Genomic DNA, 15,174 nt, shown 5'->3' on the forward strand with positions numbered 1-15,174 from the left:
TTCTGGAACTCTTTGAAAGGCCTGTGGTTCTGAGCTCAGGGCTTGGCTTCTTTGTAGGAACCAGATGCCCTTCGGAAGAGGCTGGAACGCTCAGCCCAGCCAACGAGGGGCCCTCCCTGGGATGCAGTCAGCCAGCACTGCTGCCTTGACCTTAGCAGAACTGCCTCCCCCGTCCCCCACTAGCAGATTCTTTCCCATTCACAGCCGGTGGTGCCCACCTGGGCTCAGGCCCAGCAGCTAGCTTTGCCAGGGGCCCAGACCCTCACGACTCTCCACAGTCCACCTCTGGAGGTGCCCCGGCAGTGCTGCCGCCCTCCAGGGGCCATTGACATCCGCACTGTGCATCATGCTCTGTGATTAACTCATTCCTTCATCTCACGTCATCCCAATGGCCACCCTGATGATAACACTGATTTTGCAGATGAGGAGCTGGTGGGGAGGCCGGGTGACCTGCTGAGCTCATGAGTGGCAGGGCGGGCGATCAGACTGCAAAGCCCCTGTCTTTCCACACTAGCTATCAGGTTCCGAGTTCATCTGCAGGGGTCAGCAGCTGGCAGGCCACCCCCTCACAGAGGACCTAGTCCCAATCTGAGCCCATGAATCTCTGGCCAGACCTGCTCTTCCCTCACACTTTGCTGCACTGATCCTTGACCCCTCAGGTTCTCACGCACCCACGTGTGATGCACGTGGTAAGTCCCTGTGGCCTCGGGTTCCCGAGATGCCCCTCCCCACGGGAGCAGAGCCTCCCTCCTCTCCTGACATTCAAATAAATTGTTTCTAACAGTCTGATCCTTAAAAACTGAAAATCCTTTCATTTCTTGGTTTCCCCATGAAGCACACTTGCATTTCCTGAGACTCACATGGTCACTCAAGGAAGTGGACAGTGGTCTTTAGGGCCGTGGTTTCCCCCAGCATAGGAAGACAGGGTGGGACCAGCTGGTCTCTGCAGTTCCTTTGGGCTCTCCCTGGAGCCTAGGAGGCAACCTCCTCAATCCGTGGGGACCAGCAGGGCCCTCTGTACAGGACGTCTGACCTACCTGCTCCTAGACCCTTGCTCACACAGGACCCCTCTGCCCCCTGCCCCACCAGCAGTACAGCAGCCATGGGATCTGCCCTCACCAGACTTCTCCTCAATGTTAACTGCCCTCTCAGGGTCCCTGTTCAGGCTACATGAGTTCATATTTCTGATCGTTGTTGGTGGACCTGGGTCACATTTTCTCCCCAGAATCTCTTAGCTACCATATAAATCAGGGTGCATGTAGGTACTTGGGGTGGGGTCCACAGGCCCTGAGCCCACTGTCATGACCTGGACTCATCAGTCTCCCTTTGGGGACAGGGGCAGAGAAGTATATTAAGGAAATGAAAAACCACAACTGACCCTTTAGAAAAACATACACACAGGAGATCAGCCAAGATGGCGGAGTAGAAGGACCCTGAGCTCACCTCCTCTCACAAGCACATCAAAATCACAACTATTTGCAGAACAATCATCAATGAAAAAGACCCACCAGAAAAGATCTTCGACAACTAAAGACATAAAGAAGGAACCACGAGACGGGTAGGAGGGGCAGACGCTCGATCAAGTCAAGTCCTATAACCCTGGGTGGGCAACCCACAAACTGGAGAATAATTACATTGCAGAGGTTCTCCGACAGGAGTGAGAGGTCTGAGCCCCACGTCAGGCTCCCCAGCCTGGACGTCCTGCACCAGGAAGATGAACCCCCAGAACCATTGGCTTTGAAAGCGAGCAGGGCTTAATTTCAGGAGTCCCATAGCACTCGGGGGGAAAAGAGACTTCACTCTTACTTAAACGGTGCGCACAAAATCTCACATGCTCCAGGACCCAGGAGCCTGGGCCAGACCTACCTGCTAGTCTTGGAGAGTTTCTTGGAGAGGTGAGGATTGGGGGGTGGCTCACCCTGGGGACATAGACTCTGGTGTGAGAGCCATTCTTGGGAGCCCCTTCTACCGCGTGGACACTGGTGCTGGTAGGCACCATTGTGTGGGATCCTCCGTCTAGCTCATCAAGGCCGAGACCTGGCACTACCCAACAACCTGTAGGCACCAGTGCTGAGATGCCTCAGGCCAAGCAACTAACTGGCACAGCCCCACCCATCAGCAGACAAGCTTCCTAAAGACCTCTTGAGCCCACAGCCACCCCAGACACCGCCCTGCCTACCAGAGGGCCCAGGACCCAGCTCCACCCACCAGTGGGCAGGCACCAGACACAAGAAAACCACAATCCCACAGCCTATGAATACAGCCTGCCCACCAGCAGGCTAGACCCTGCCCTGGAACCAGCTGGGTCCCAGTCCTGCCCACTATCAGGCCAACACAAGTTTCAGGACAGCCTGGACCCTGTACCCAACTGTTTCAAGAACCGACCCCACCCCCACCCCCCCCAAACAGTGATGTGACACCAGCTCTGGGATCCCTGAGTCCGGCAAAAAGACTCCGGGACCTGGCTCTGATCACTAGTACGCAGGCACTAAACCCAGGGTTAACACCCATTCTTCTCAAATTATTCCAAAAAACTGCAAAGGGAAAAACACTTCTGAACTCATTCTATGAGGCCAGCATCACCCTGATACCAAATAACAGACAAATACATCACAAAAAAAGAAAACTACAGGCCAATATTACTGGTGAACATAGATGTAAAAACTCTCAACAAAGTATTAGCAAACCGAATCCAACAATACATTATAAGGATATTACACCATAATCATGTGGGATTTATCCCAGGGATGCAAGATTTTTCAATATCAGCAAATCAATCAGTATGATACACCACATTAACAAATTGAAGAATACAAACCATATGATCATCTACATAGATGCAGAAAAAGCTTTCTGACAAAATGCAACACGTATTTATGATTTAAAAAAAAAACAACAAAAAACCAGAAAGTGGGCAGAGAGGGAACATACCTCAACAAATAAAGGCCATGTATGACAAATTCACAGCCAACATCATACTCAACAGTGAAAAGTTGAAAGCATTTCCTCTAAGATCAGGAACAAGACAAGGATGCCCACTCTCATCACTTTTTTGGGGGGGTGGGGGGCAAGCCACGTGGCTTGTGGGATCTTAGTTCCCTGAGCAGGGATTGAACCTGGGCCCTCAGCAGTGAAAGCACAGAGATCTAACTACTGGACTGCCAGGGAATTCCCTCTCATCACTTTTATTCAACATAGCATTGGAAGCCCTAGCCACAGCAGAGAAGAAAAAGAAATAAAAGGAGTCCAAACTGGAAAGGAAGAAGTAAAACTGTCACTGTTTGCAGATGACATGATACTACACATAGAGAATCCTAAAGATGACACTAGAAAACTACTAGAGCTCATCAATGAATACAGTAAAATAGTAGAATACAAAATTTATATATAGAAATCTGTTGCATTTGCATACACTAACAGTGAACTATTAGAAAGAGAAATTAAGAAAACAATTTCGTTTACCATTGCATCAAAAAGAATAAGATACCTAGGGGACTTCCCTGCTGGCGCAGTGGTTAAGAATCCACCTGCCAATGCAGGGGACACAGGTTCGATCCCTGGTCCAGGAAGATCCCACATGCCGTGGAGCAACTAAGCCTGTGTGCCACAACTACTGAGCCCTCGTGCCACAACTACGGAAGCCCACGTGCCTAGAGCCCGTGCTCTGCAACAAGACAAGACACTGCGATGAGAAGCCCGCGCACCACAACGAAGAGTAGCCCCCGCTTGCCACAACTAGAGAATGCCTGCACACAGCAATGAAGACCAAACACAGCCAAAAATAAATGAAACAAACAAACAAACAAAAAGGATAAGATAGCTAGGAGTAAACTTACCTAAGGAGGTAAAAGACCTGTACTCAGAAAACTATAAGACACTGATTAAAGAAACTGAAAACAACACAACCAGATGGAAAGATATACCGTGTTCTTGGATTGGAAGAATCAATATCGTTAAAATGATCATACTACCCAAGGCAATCTACAGATTCAATGCAATCGCCATCAAGTTACCAATGGCATTTTTCACAGAACTAGAAAAAACAATTTTAAAATTTGTATGGTAACACAAAAGATCCTAAATAACCAAAACAATCTTGAGAAAGAAGAACAGAGATGGAGAAATTATACTCCCTGACTTCAGATTATACTACAAAGCTACAGTAATCAAAACAGAATGGTACTGGCACAAAAACAGCCACACAAATCAATGGAACAGGATAGAAAGCCCAGAAATAAACACTTATGGTCAATTAATCTATGACAAAGGAGACAGGGACATACAATGGAGAAAAGACAGTCTCTTCAATAAGTGGTGCTGGGAAAACTGGACAGCTACATGTAAAATAATAAAATTAGAACATTCTCTAACACCATATACAAAAATAAACTCAAAATATATTACAGACCTAAATGTAAGACCAGAAACCATAAAACTCCTAAAGGGAAACATAGGCAGAACATTCTTTGATCTAAATTGTACCAATATTTTTTTGGATCTGTCTCCTAAGGCAAAGGAAATAAAGGCAAAAATAAACAAATGGGACCTAATTTAACCTAAAAGCTTTTGCACAGCAAAGGAAATCATCAACAAAATGAAAAGACAATCTAGTGAAGGGAAGAAATCATTTGCAAATGGTATGACCAATAAGAGGTTAATATCCAAAATATACAGACAGCTTATTCAACTCACCATCAAAAACACAAACAACCTGAATGAAAAACGGGCAGAAGGGACTTCCCTAGTGGTCCAGTGGCTAAGACTCTGCACTTCCACTGCAGGGGGCATGGGTTTGATCCCTGGTCAGGGAACTAAGATCTCACATGCTGTGCGACAAAAAAAAAAAGGGCAGAAGACCCAAATAGACATTTTTCCAAAGAGCACATGCAGATGGCCAACAGACACATGACAAGATGTTCAACAGTGCTAATCATCAGGGAAATGCAAATCAAAAGTGCAATGAGATATCATCTCACACCTGTCAGAATGGCTGTCATCAAAAAGGACACAAATAACAAATGTTGACGAGATGTGGAGAAAAGGGAACCCTCATACACTGTTGGTAGGAAAGTGAATTAGTGCAGCCACTGTGGAAAACAGTATGGAGGTCTCTCAAAAAACTAAAAATAGAACTACCATATGACCCAGCAATTCCACTCCTGGTATATATCCAAAAAAACCAAAAGCACTAATTCGAAAAGATATGTGCACCCCAATGTTCATAGCAGCATTATATACAATTGCCAAGACAAGACACGGAAGTAACCTAAGTGTCCATCAACAGGTGAATGGATAAAGTAGATGTGGCGTGTATATAAATGTATATGTACACTACTCAGCCATAAAAAAAGAATGAAATTTTGCCATTTGCAACAACATGGGTGGACCTGGAGGGCATTATGCCAAGTGAAGTGAGAAAGACAAATACTCTATGATATCACTTATATGTGGAATCTAAAAAATACAATAAACTAGTGAATATAACAAAAAAGAAGCAGATTCACAGATACAGAGAACAAACTAGGGACTTCCCTGGTGGTCCAGTGGCTAAGACTCCATGATCCCAGTGGAGGGGGCCCAGGTTCAATCCCTGGTCAAGGAACTGGATCCCACATGCTGCAACTAAAAGCTCGCATGCCGCAACTAAAGATCCCGCATACCACAACTAAAAGATTCCACAACGAAAAGATTCCACATGCCGCAACTAAGACCTGGCGCAGCCAAATAAATAAATAAATATTTTTTTAAAAAGAGAGAGAGAGAACAAACTAGTGGTTACCTGTGGGGAGAGGGAAGGGGGAGGGGCAAACGTGGGGTAGGGGATTAAGAGGTACAAACTACTATGTACAAAATAAGCTACAAGGATATATTGTACAGCACAGGGAATATAGCCAATATTTGATAATAACTATAAATAGAGTATAACCTTTAAAAAATGTGAATCACTATATCGTACAACTGTAACTTATACAATATTGTACATCGACTATATTCCAGTTTTAAAAAAAGAAATAAAGAAAAATGTACATTCATGCATTCATTCACTTATCGAGGACCTGTTTCCTGAGCACCTACCATGAGCAAGTACCTGGGGCCAGGTGCCCGGGTGGGTGGTCTGAGGGGTGGAAGAAGAAGGCTCAGCTCAGGCACCTGGGCCAACTTCAGGCTTAGAAACACCAAATGCAAATGGTGCCGGAGGATGGGGGAAGGGGAGGAGGGCGCGGTTGAGCTTGCATGCTTGTGTGCCTATAAGGCATTGCTAAGGAAGCCGTCTATCTGCTGTTTGATTTCTGTGCTTCTCAATTCAGGCCAAGGTGGGGGGCCATCTGCTAAAGTGGACACAGAGAAAACGTTTTCGCTATGCAGAAAATTGGCTTCTGAGGGGAGGCTGTGTGCTCAGCACAGAACCAGCCTGCAGAGGAGGTGCTAGAGGCAGCGGGCAGGGCTGGGTGCAGGGAGGTAGGGCTGGAGAGACGCCCCTGCTCCTGCCCCATCCTTGGGAGGCCTCAGGCCCGCCAGTGTCTCCAATGCATCAAGCCCCTGCCTAAAACTTCTGCGTCTTTGCATGGGACTTGCATGGGGGGGGGGGCTCCCCTCATTTTTGTGTGTGTGTGTTTTTTCTTTTTTTTTTTTTTTTTTGCGGTACGCGGGCCTCTCACTGTTGTGGCCTCTCCCGTTGTGGAGCACAGGCTCCGGACGCGCAGGCTCAGCGCCCATGGCTCACGGGCCCAGCCGCTGCGCGGCATGTGGGATCTTCCCGGACCGGGGCACGAACCCGTGTCCCCTGCATCGGCAGGCGGACTCTCAACCACTGCGCCACCAGGGAAGCCCTCCCCTCATCTTTAATACCTTCATTAAGATATAGTTCACATACCATAAAATTTACTCATTTAAAGTACAGCTCAATGGCTTTTGGTATATTACATTACTAGTTTGAAAAAATTGTGGTAAGTATATATAACATAAAATGTACCATTTTAACCATTTTTAAGTGTACAGTTCATTGGTATTGATTACATTCATAATGTTGCAAAAGTATGACCACTATTTCTAAAACTTTTTCTTCACCCCAAACAGAAACTCTGTACCCAGTAAACATCAACTCCCTACGCCCTTCCCCAGCCCCTGGGAACCTCTAATCTACTTTCTGTCTCTCAACATTTACCTATCCTTGGGACCTCATAGAAGTGAATCATACAGTATTTGTCCTTTTGTGTCAGGTTTCTTTCACTTAGCATAATGTTTTCAAGGCTCCTCCATCTTGTAGCTTGTGTCAGAATGCCATTCCTTTATGGCTGGATAATATTCCACTGTATGGATGGACAACATTTATTTATCCGTTCACCTGTTGATGGACACTTGAGTTGTTTCCACCTTTTTGTGAATAGTGTTGCTAAGAATATGGGTGTGCAAGTATGTGTTTTAGTCCTTACTTTCAATCCTTTTGTGTATATACCTAGGAGTAGAATCATATGGTAATTCTATGTATAGATGTTGAGGAACTGCCACACGGTTTTCTACAGTGGCTGCACCATTTTACATTCCTACCAACAGCGTATTAGGTTCCAACTTCTCCACCCATATTTGTTATTTCTGCTGTTATTGTTACTCGATGGTAGCCACCCTAATGAGTGTGAGGTGCTATCTTACGTGAGTTTGATTTGCATTTCCCTAATGATTAGTGATATCATGTGATATCACACAATGTTAGTGATATACTGATTATTTAAAATAAATATATTTACTCATTTATTTTTTGGCTGTGTTGGGTCTTCGTTGCTGTGCGTGAGCTTTCTCTAGTTGCGGTGAGCAGGGGCTACTCTTCGTTGCGGTGTGCGGGCTTCTCGTTGCGGCAGCTTGTCTTTGCTGTAGAGCACGGGCTCTAGGCACACGGGCTGCAGTAGCTGTGGCACGTGGGCTCAGTAGTTGTGGCTCGCGGGCTCTAGAGCGCAGGCTCAGTAATTGTGGCACATGGGCCTAGCTGCTCCACGGCATGTGGGATCTTCCTGGGCCAGGCCCCTGCAATGGCAGGTGGATTCTTAACCACTGCGCCACCACAGGGAAGTTCCAGATATACTGATTTTCATGTGCTCATGGCTATTTGTGGATCTTCTTTTGCAAAATGTCCTCTTGAACCCTTTGGCCATTTTAAAATCGGGTGCTTGGTTTTTTGCTGTTCAGTTATAGAAGTTCTTCATAGATTCTGGATATTAATCCCTTATTGGATAATAACTTGTGAATATTTTCTCCCAAACTGTGGGTTGTCTTTTCACTCTCTCGATAGTACCCTTTGGTACACAAAAGTTTTTTATTTTGATGAAGTCCAACTTAGCTATTTTTTGGTCAAAGCCGCCTCTGCACTGTGTTTTTGGTGTCATATCCAAGAAATAATTTGCTAGACTAAATCCTCCTCATCTTTGATCCCCCGCCCAGTGTAAATTAGTCCTCCTTGAGATCCTGTCTCATCGCACCTGTGTTCCCTTGGCAGTGCCATCTGCACCCGGTTGGTCTGCACAGCTCCGAGTCTCCCCAGCCCAGAACCCCAGTGGGCAGAAGTCGTGTCTGTTTCCTTCCTCCTAGAAGCCCCTTCTGGATTGAACATTCTTGGCTCTGGGCTTTACTCTTCAGAATTCTGGTTCTCTAAGAATCACAGAATGTTAGCGCAGATGTAGAAAGAAGAAAAAAACCAGAAACGCTCTTTGAAATAAGAGCCAACTGCTTTCATGCACCAGGGGAGCTGGTACATGTCACAGGCTGGCTTGACTCAGTTCAGGAAAATACACCAATGGCTTTTGTTAGTCTGGAAGGGGAACTCACCCTCTCCCCTGCCTGCAGGAGTCGAGGCAGGAAGGAAAAGGTGAAGGGAGCTGCTTGCACAGCAGCAAAAGGGACTGTGGTTTTCACAGACATCCTGGGAGAGAGGAGGTGAGAATCTGCAGAACACAGAACTGGGGAGAGAAAAGACGTGACAGGGTGGAGAAAGGCCAAAGGGGGAAAGCCCAGTTGGCCAGAAATGCCTGTGTTGTCGTCTGTAACGAGTTGCTCCGTCACCCCAAACTCCGGTGAACGTCTGCTCCCAGAAGGGCCCATGTGAACGATGCTTTGCACAAACCAAGAAGTTGGGTGGTGTCCAGTGTAGACCACCCCCTGCAACCGAGTATGCAGCAGAAGCAGGGAACGTGAAGGGAGATGACCCAGAGAAACGTGGGGATCCTCATGGGACTCTGGGTTTTCCATTTTATATGGATGGGGGCTGTACTGGGGTAAGTAGTGTCCCCCCAAAATTCATATCCACCCAGAACCTGTGAATGTGACCTTATTTGGAAATAGGGTCTTTGCAGGTGTCATCAAGTTAAGATGCAATCCTACTGGATTAGAGGGGGCCCTAATTCAAAGATTGGGAAATTTGATCAAAGACACAGGGACACAGGGAGAAGATCATGTGAAGACAGAGCAGAGACTGGATGATGTGTCTACTAGCCAAGGATGCCAAGGATCGCCAGCAGCCACCAGAAGCTGGGGAGGGGCCTGGAACAGATTCTCTCTCAGAGCCTCCAGAAGGAACCAACCTGCTGACACCGTGATTTCAGACTTCTGGCCTCCAGACTGTGAGGCAATACATTTCTGTTGTTTGAAGCTCCCCTGTCTGTGGTATCCTATTATGGCAGCCCAAGAAATGAATGGAGGGGCTAACGTCCTTCTGTTTTAAGAGCAAAGGAATGGGAGGCCCCAAGGCTGGAGGGCTGGGAACATCAGTGGCCGACCCTGGCTAGCGTGGGGTCCCTGCCTGCAGCAGAAAGAGCCAGACTGGCTTCGGGCAGAGCCTCCAAGCTCCAGTTTCTCTGCTCTTTAGGGCTCAGGGTCACCAGACTGTTGGCCCCTTGGCATCTGGCAGTAGAAAGGGGAGGCTGAGAAGCCGTCTGGTCAAGACTGCCTCTGCACGTCACACACCCACCACAGCCAGCTTGGGTCTCTTAAGTGCTGCAGCAGAGACAGCAGCGCAGAGTGGGGCCACCAACCCCGGAAAACGCCCGAGTGCTTTGGGAGGACAAGAGCTGCCCCCGAGAACCATCCCCTGCCCCCAGTAGTGCGACACCCTGGCGTGTGACCAGACTCTCCCTGTTGTGGATTTGGTGGTGGCCTGGGGAGAGGAGCAAGAGATGAGGAGGGACCAGAGGATGGAGGATTCACTTAGCAGAAGGGAAGGCGATAGTGAGAGCCCAAAGCAGGATAAAGGGACAGAGAGTGAGGTGGGGCAGGGAAGGGTTCCTGGGCAGAGGGACCGGGCAGAGGGCCTGAAGGGGCAGCAACATGGCAGGAAAGCACAGAGCTGGAGGCGGGCAGGGGTTGGGGGGCTGGTCAGGTCACACAGGGGCTTGAGAAGGAGAAAAACACCTGGCCTCGGTGTTGTGCTGACAATTGCATGGCTCAAGAGTGTCACTGTCGGGACTTCCCTGGTGGTCCGGTGGTAAAGAATCTGCCTTACAATGCAGGGGATGCAGGTTCGATCCCTGGTCAGGGAACTAAATGTCACATGCCGCAGGGCAACTAAGCCCTCACATCACAACTACTGAGCTCGCGCGCCTAAAATAGAGAGCCTGCGCGCTGCAAACTACAGAGCTCACACACTCTGGAACCTGTGCGCCACAACTACAGGGCCCATGAGCCCTGGGGCCTGGGCGCCACAACTAGAGAAGAGAAAACCTGCATGCCACAACTAGAGAGAAGCCCATGCACAGCAACGAAGATCCCGCATGCTGCAACTAACACCCGACGCAGCCAGAAATAAATTAAATAAATAAATAAATCTTAAAAAAAAAACCCCAAAACCAATGTCACTGTCATCAGACACAGCCACTCTGTGACTGAGATGGATGGAGACAGAGACAAGAGGCCTCTGCAGTCATACCTGAACACAGAACGTGGACACTGTCCAGACCTAAAAATGGGTCCTGGTCCCCTCTCCTTGTGGATTGGCGTGGGTTTACCAATTTCAGCCTAAGCTTTGCTCTGTTCTCCTGCCTTCTAGACACAAATTATTAAGACACCTGACTGTGGCATCAACCCTGCTTCCCGACAGCCTCCACCCCAGCCCCAGTTTCCCCAGCACAAGCCCGTCTCCAGAGTCCTTCCTAACACCTCCCACGGACACACACCCCCAGCTCCCCACCGTGTGCTGTTGCCCTCACTCCATTTCACTGCATTTGTGTTCCTGGGGGTCCTTGGATGGAAGGTAACTGACACTTCGTACACCATGGAAAGAACTGTGGGTTTTACTCTGAATCATACGGGAAGCCGCTGGATGGTTTTAAGCAGAGAAGTGTGCCGCGATTTTCGAAAGAAATGTTCTGGAAGACCCATCAGGAGGCTCTGTCTGGAGCTCATCTGGAGCAGCATTCCCTGTGCTGTGGGGGAGGTCGCTCCTTCTGCCTCCAGGGCAGGAAGGAGGGAGGATGAGAGCACACGGATGGCCTTTGTGTCCCAGAACCACTTTCTAAGGGGCTTCTGAGATAAGAATTCAGCTGCAGTGAGTTACACCGGGCTGTTTGCATCAGCTCTAGGCAGCCAGTGAGACAAGCATCCTAGTGGACAGTGCAGAGGCGCCTACCCACCCCCTTTCTGAGCAGAGGGGCCACCACATTCAAGACACCCTTTAAGACAGAGTTTGTGGAGGGAATTCCCCAGCGGTCCGTCGGTTAAGACTCCACGCTTTCACTGTCAAGGGCCTGGGTCGATCCCTGGTTGGGGAACTAAAGAGCAGCCAAAGGGAAAAAAAAAAAAAAAAAAAGTTTGTGGAAAAGACAAAATCAATCCACCGTCTCCAGAGTCCTTCCTAACACCTCCCACGGACACACACCCCCAGCTCCCCACCGTGTGCTGTTGCCCTCACTCCATTTCACTGCATTTGTGTTCCTGGGGGTCCTTGGATGGAAGGTAACTGACACTTCGTACACCATGGAAAGAACTGTGGGTTTTACTCTGAATCATACGGGAAGCCGCTGGATGGTTTTAAGCAGAGAAGTGTGCCGCGATTTTCGAAAGAAATGTTCTGGAAGACCCATCAGGAGGCTCTGTCTGGAGCTCATCTGGAGCAGCATTCCCTGTGCTGTGGGGGAGGTCGCTCCTTCTGCCTCCAGGGCAGGAAGGAGGGAGGATGAGAGCACACGGATGGCCTTTGTGTCCCAGAACCACTTTCTAAGGGGCTTCTGAGATAAGAATTCAGCTGCAGTGAGTTACACCGGGCTGTTTGCATCAGCTCTAGGCAGCCAGTGAGACAAGCATCCTAGTGGACAGTGCAGAGGCGCCTACCCACCCCCTTTCTGAGCAGAGGGGCCACCACATTCAAGACACCCTTTAAGACAGAGTTTGTGGAGGGAATTCCCCAGCGGTCCGTCGGTTAAGACTCCACGCTTTCACTGTCAAGGGCCTGGGTCGATCCCTGGTTGGGGAACTAAAGAGCAGCCAAAGGGAAAAAAAAAAAAAAAAAGAGTTTGTGGAAAAGACAAAATCAATCCACACCTGCAGGTACCAAGGAGCCAAGGACATAAAGTTCTACACAGATGTCTGATGTTTTGGTCTGGATGGATGGTGACGTCATTCCCATAACCCTGTGTGTGCTCAGCCAGGAGGGCTAAGGGGGCAGACTTGTGAATAACTGGCCCCCAGGTTAGGAAGGGAGCTCAGATGAGGAGGTGTATCTGCCTCCCCTGCCTCAGTGCATATACACATTGCTTCCAACTTGTGTCCCGGAGGGTGGGCTAGCTGGGGGGCTTCTTCCAAGGTGCCAGGCTACAACGTGTCCCCTTGTCTGGTGAAACTGTGTGTTGTGTGTGTGTGTGTGTGTGGTCCTCCTTTGGTTATTGGTGCAACAGCATGCCCAGTGGTCCCCAGGGAGGGCAGAGGCAAAGTGTTTGTATTGGGCCCCTTGCTGCCTCCCCGTCTGACCTGGCTGCTTCTCCTATTTCTCCCAGGACCCTCTCACGCCGGGAAGGTGGAGCCCTCTGTTAGGCCTCCTTGCTTGAATTTCCCTCCCTCATCTGGATTGATGGGTTCCTCAAGCCTCATCTTGACCCTGTCTCCCACCGCAGCTCCCCTAACCTAGAAGAAGGTGGAGAGAACTTGGGACTGTAGAAACAAACATGGAGCATGGAGAGCTTGCTGTCACCCCCAGGACCCCCTCTGCATTTGGAAGGTGGGGTTCTGGGAACTAGAAGCTACACTGGTTATCAGCTGCATCTGCACATGTGTGTGCCCTTGAGTGTTGTGTGTGTGTTGGGGGAGAAACTGAGATACTGGGGAGGGAAAACCCTTCAATCAAATCAGGAGCCTCCATTCCCATTCACACATAAGGGTCCATGAGGCATTGCAGCACATGCATAAATTTTATCTGAAAAAAAATGTGTATGCAATATATTGAGAAAAAAAGACTAGAAGAAAATATTCTGAAGTGTCAACAGTGGTTTATCTTGCGATGGGATCTAGGATTTTTATACTTTCGTGTTTTACACCAAACGTGCTGGTTATGTAATTTAAATTTTATTTATTTATATTTAAACCAAATTCTCCAGCCAACTGTGCTCTTCCCCAGTTGCAGTAACTTTCCTTTGAGTTGGATTTCTGGGTGAACCTAAAACAACGACTCCCTCCCAAGTTCACACTACCTCATACTCGTGCTTTCAATCTTCCTTCCTTAGACAATCGATGCCTTGGGCCGGGGTCCCCGTCCTCAGAGAGTCTGCAGCCTAGGGGTATTCTCTCCCTATGACCCGCTCCTCCGCGAGGAAACGGGGGCGCAAGCGGCGGCGAGCATGTTCCGGGATGGGTGGTGTCCGAGGGAGGCGGGGTAGCCCTCCGGGAGGCGTGGATGTCGGCCTTGGCTCCTCAACTTCCGGGACAGTGGGTGTAAAATGTTCGGACAACGTTAAAAGGGTCGACTGGGCTTTCTGCGGTCTCCTGCTCCCGAACCCTCCTGAGAGGGCACCCTGGGGAGGAGGACGCCCGTGACCCCTAGCGCGGGAACGGCGGGACCCAAACCACACGTAGACCTGGTTCCGAGGCCCGGAGGCCACATTCTGGGACAGAACCTCGGGACCCTGACGCCGGGCGGGGTTGCCACGACAACGCTCTCAGGCGCGCGGCGATTGGCGGAACGCAGAGGCGGGGCCCGGGAGGTGCTCCCGCGAGAGCTCGGCCTCGCGGCTTCCGGTCGGCGCGGGACAAGGGAGCATAGGGCAGGGCTACCGGCCTAGGCTGCTATCTGGACTCTACTCACGCGTACCGTGTGGTAGCCGACCCTGCTGGCTATGCCACCGAAATGTGCCCAGAACAGGAACCTTCTCCCTCCTCCGCTGCGACCACCCTGGTCTGGGCCACCTTTAGTCGCCTAGAATACTGTGCAACCTCTCGCCGGGTCTCCCAGCTGCGCCCTTCAGTCCGTGTCATCTTGTGGTGCCCTGCTTCTCTCAAGAGTCAAGGCCCTGCCCCCTTTGCCACCCCCTCCCTGCTCCCCCACTTCGGCTTCGCTGACTCTTGACTGACCTTGCTCCATACCCCGCCCCTCCCCCACTCCACCTTTGGACTTGCTGGTCCTTCTGCCTGGGACACGCCTCCCCGAGACGTTAGCAGGATGCTCGCCTCTTTAGTGAGGTGACCCACCTGCTTAAAGTTACACCCCACAGTCCCCATACTCCCTGCCCTGATTTTTCTCCGTAGGTCTTATCACCATCCAACAGAGTTGATAATGTACTTATATGTTGTCTGAAAGCTCCATGGCCAAGAGTTTGTCTTGTTAGACCAGAGCAGGTACTCAGTGTTGTAGACTGAGCAGGTGGAAGAGGGGTCTTCTCTTCCTTCCCAAGAAGGGTGGTGAATCCCTTGGGTCACCCTCTCTGGAAGGAGAACCGGCCAGGACTGGCTGACTGCCCACATGCCAAGTGCCTTACTTTCAATATCTCACTTCCAGAGTAGCCTCCCATTCCTGCGGGAGGCCCAAGGCATCTCAGCGAGCCCTATCCTCCAAACACCGTCATCCTCAGCTCAGAATCCTCTGGGCTCCAGATGTCACTGGCTGGTGCCAGCAGCCCCTCCCACGTGCCTGGCACCCTGCTGGGTGCTGAACTGGGTGAGAGAGTCTGGTGCTGCCCTCAAGGCTCTCAGTCTAGTGGGAGGGAAAGA

This window comes from Lipotes vexillifer, unplaced genomic scaffold (genome assembly GCF_000442215.2).
Source record: "Lipotes vexillifer unplaced genomic scaffold, Lipotes_vexillifer_v1.1 scaffold1691, whole genome shotgun sequence".
Classification (NCBI taxonomy): Eukaryota; Metazoa; Chordata; class Mammalia; order Artiodactyla; family Lipotidae; genus Lipotes; species Lipotes vexillifer.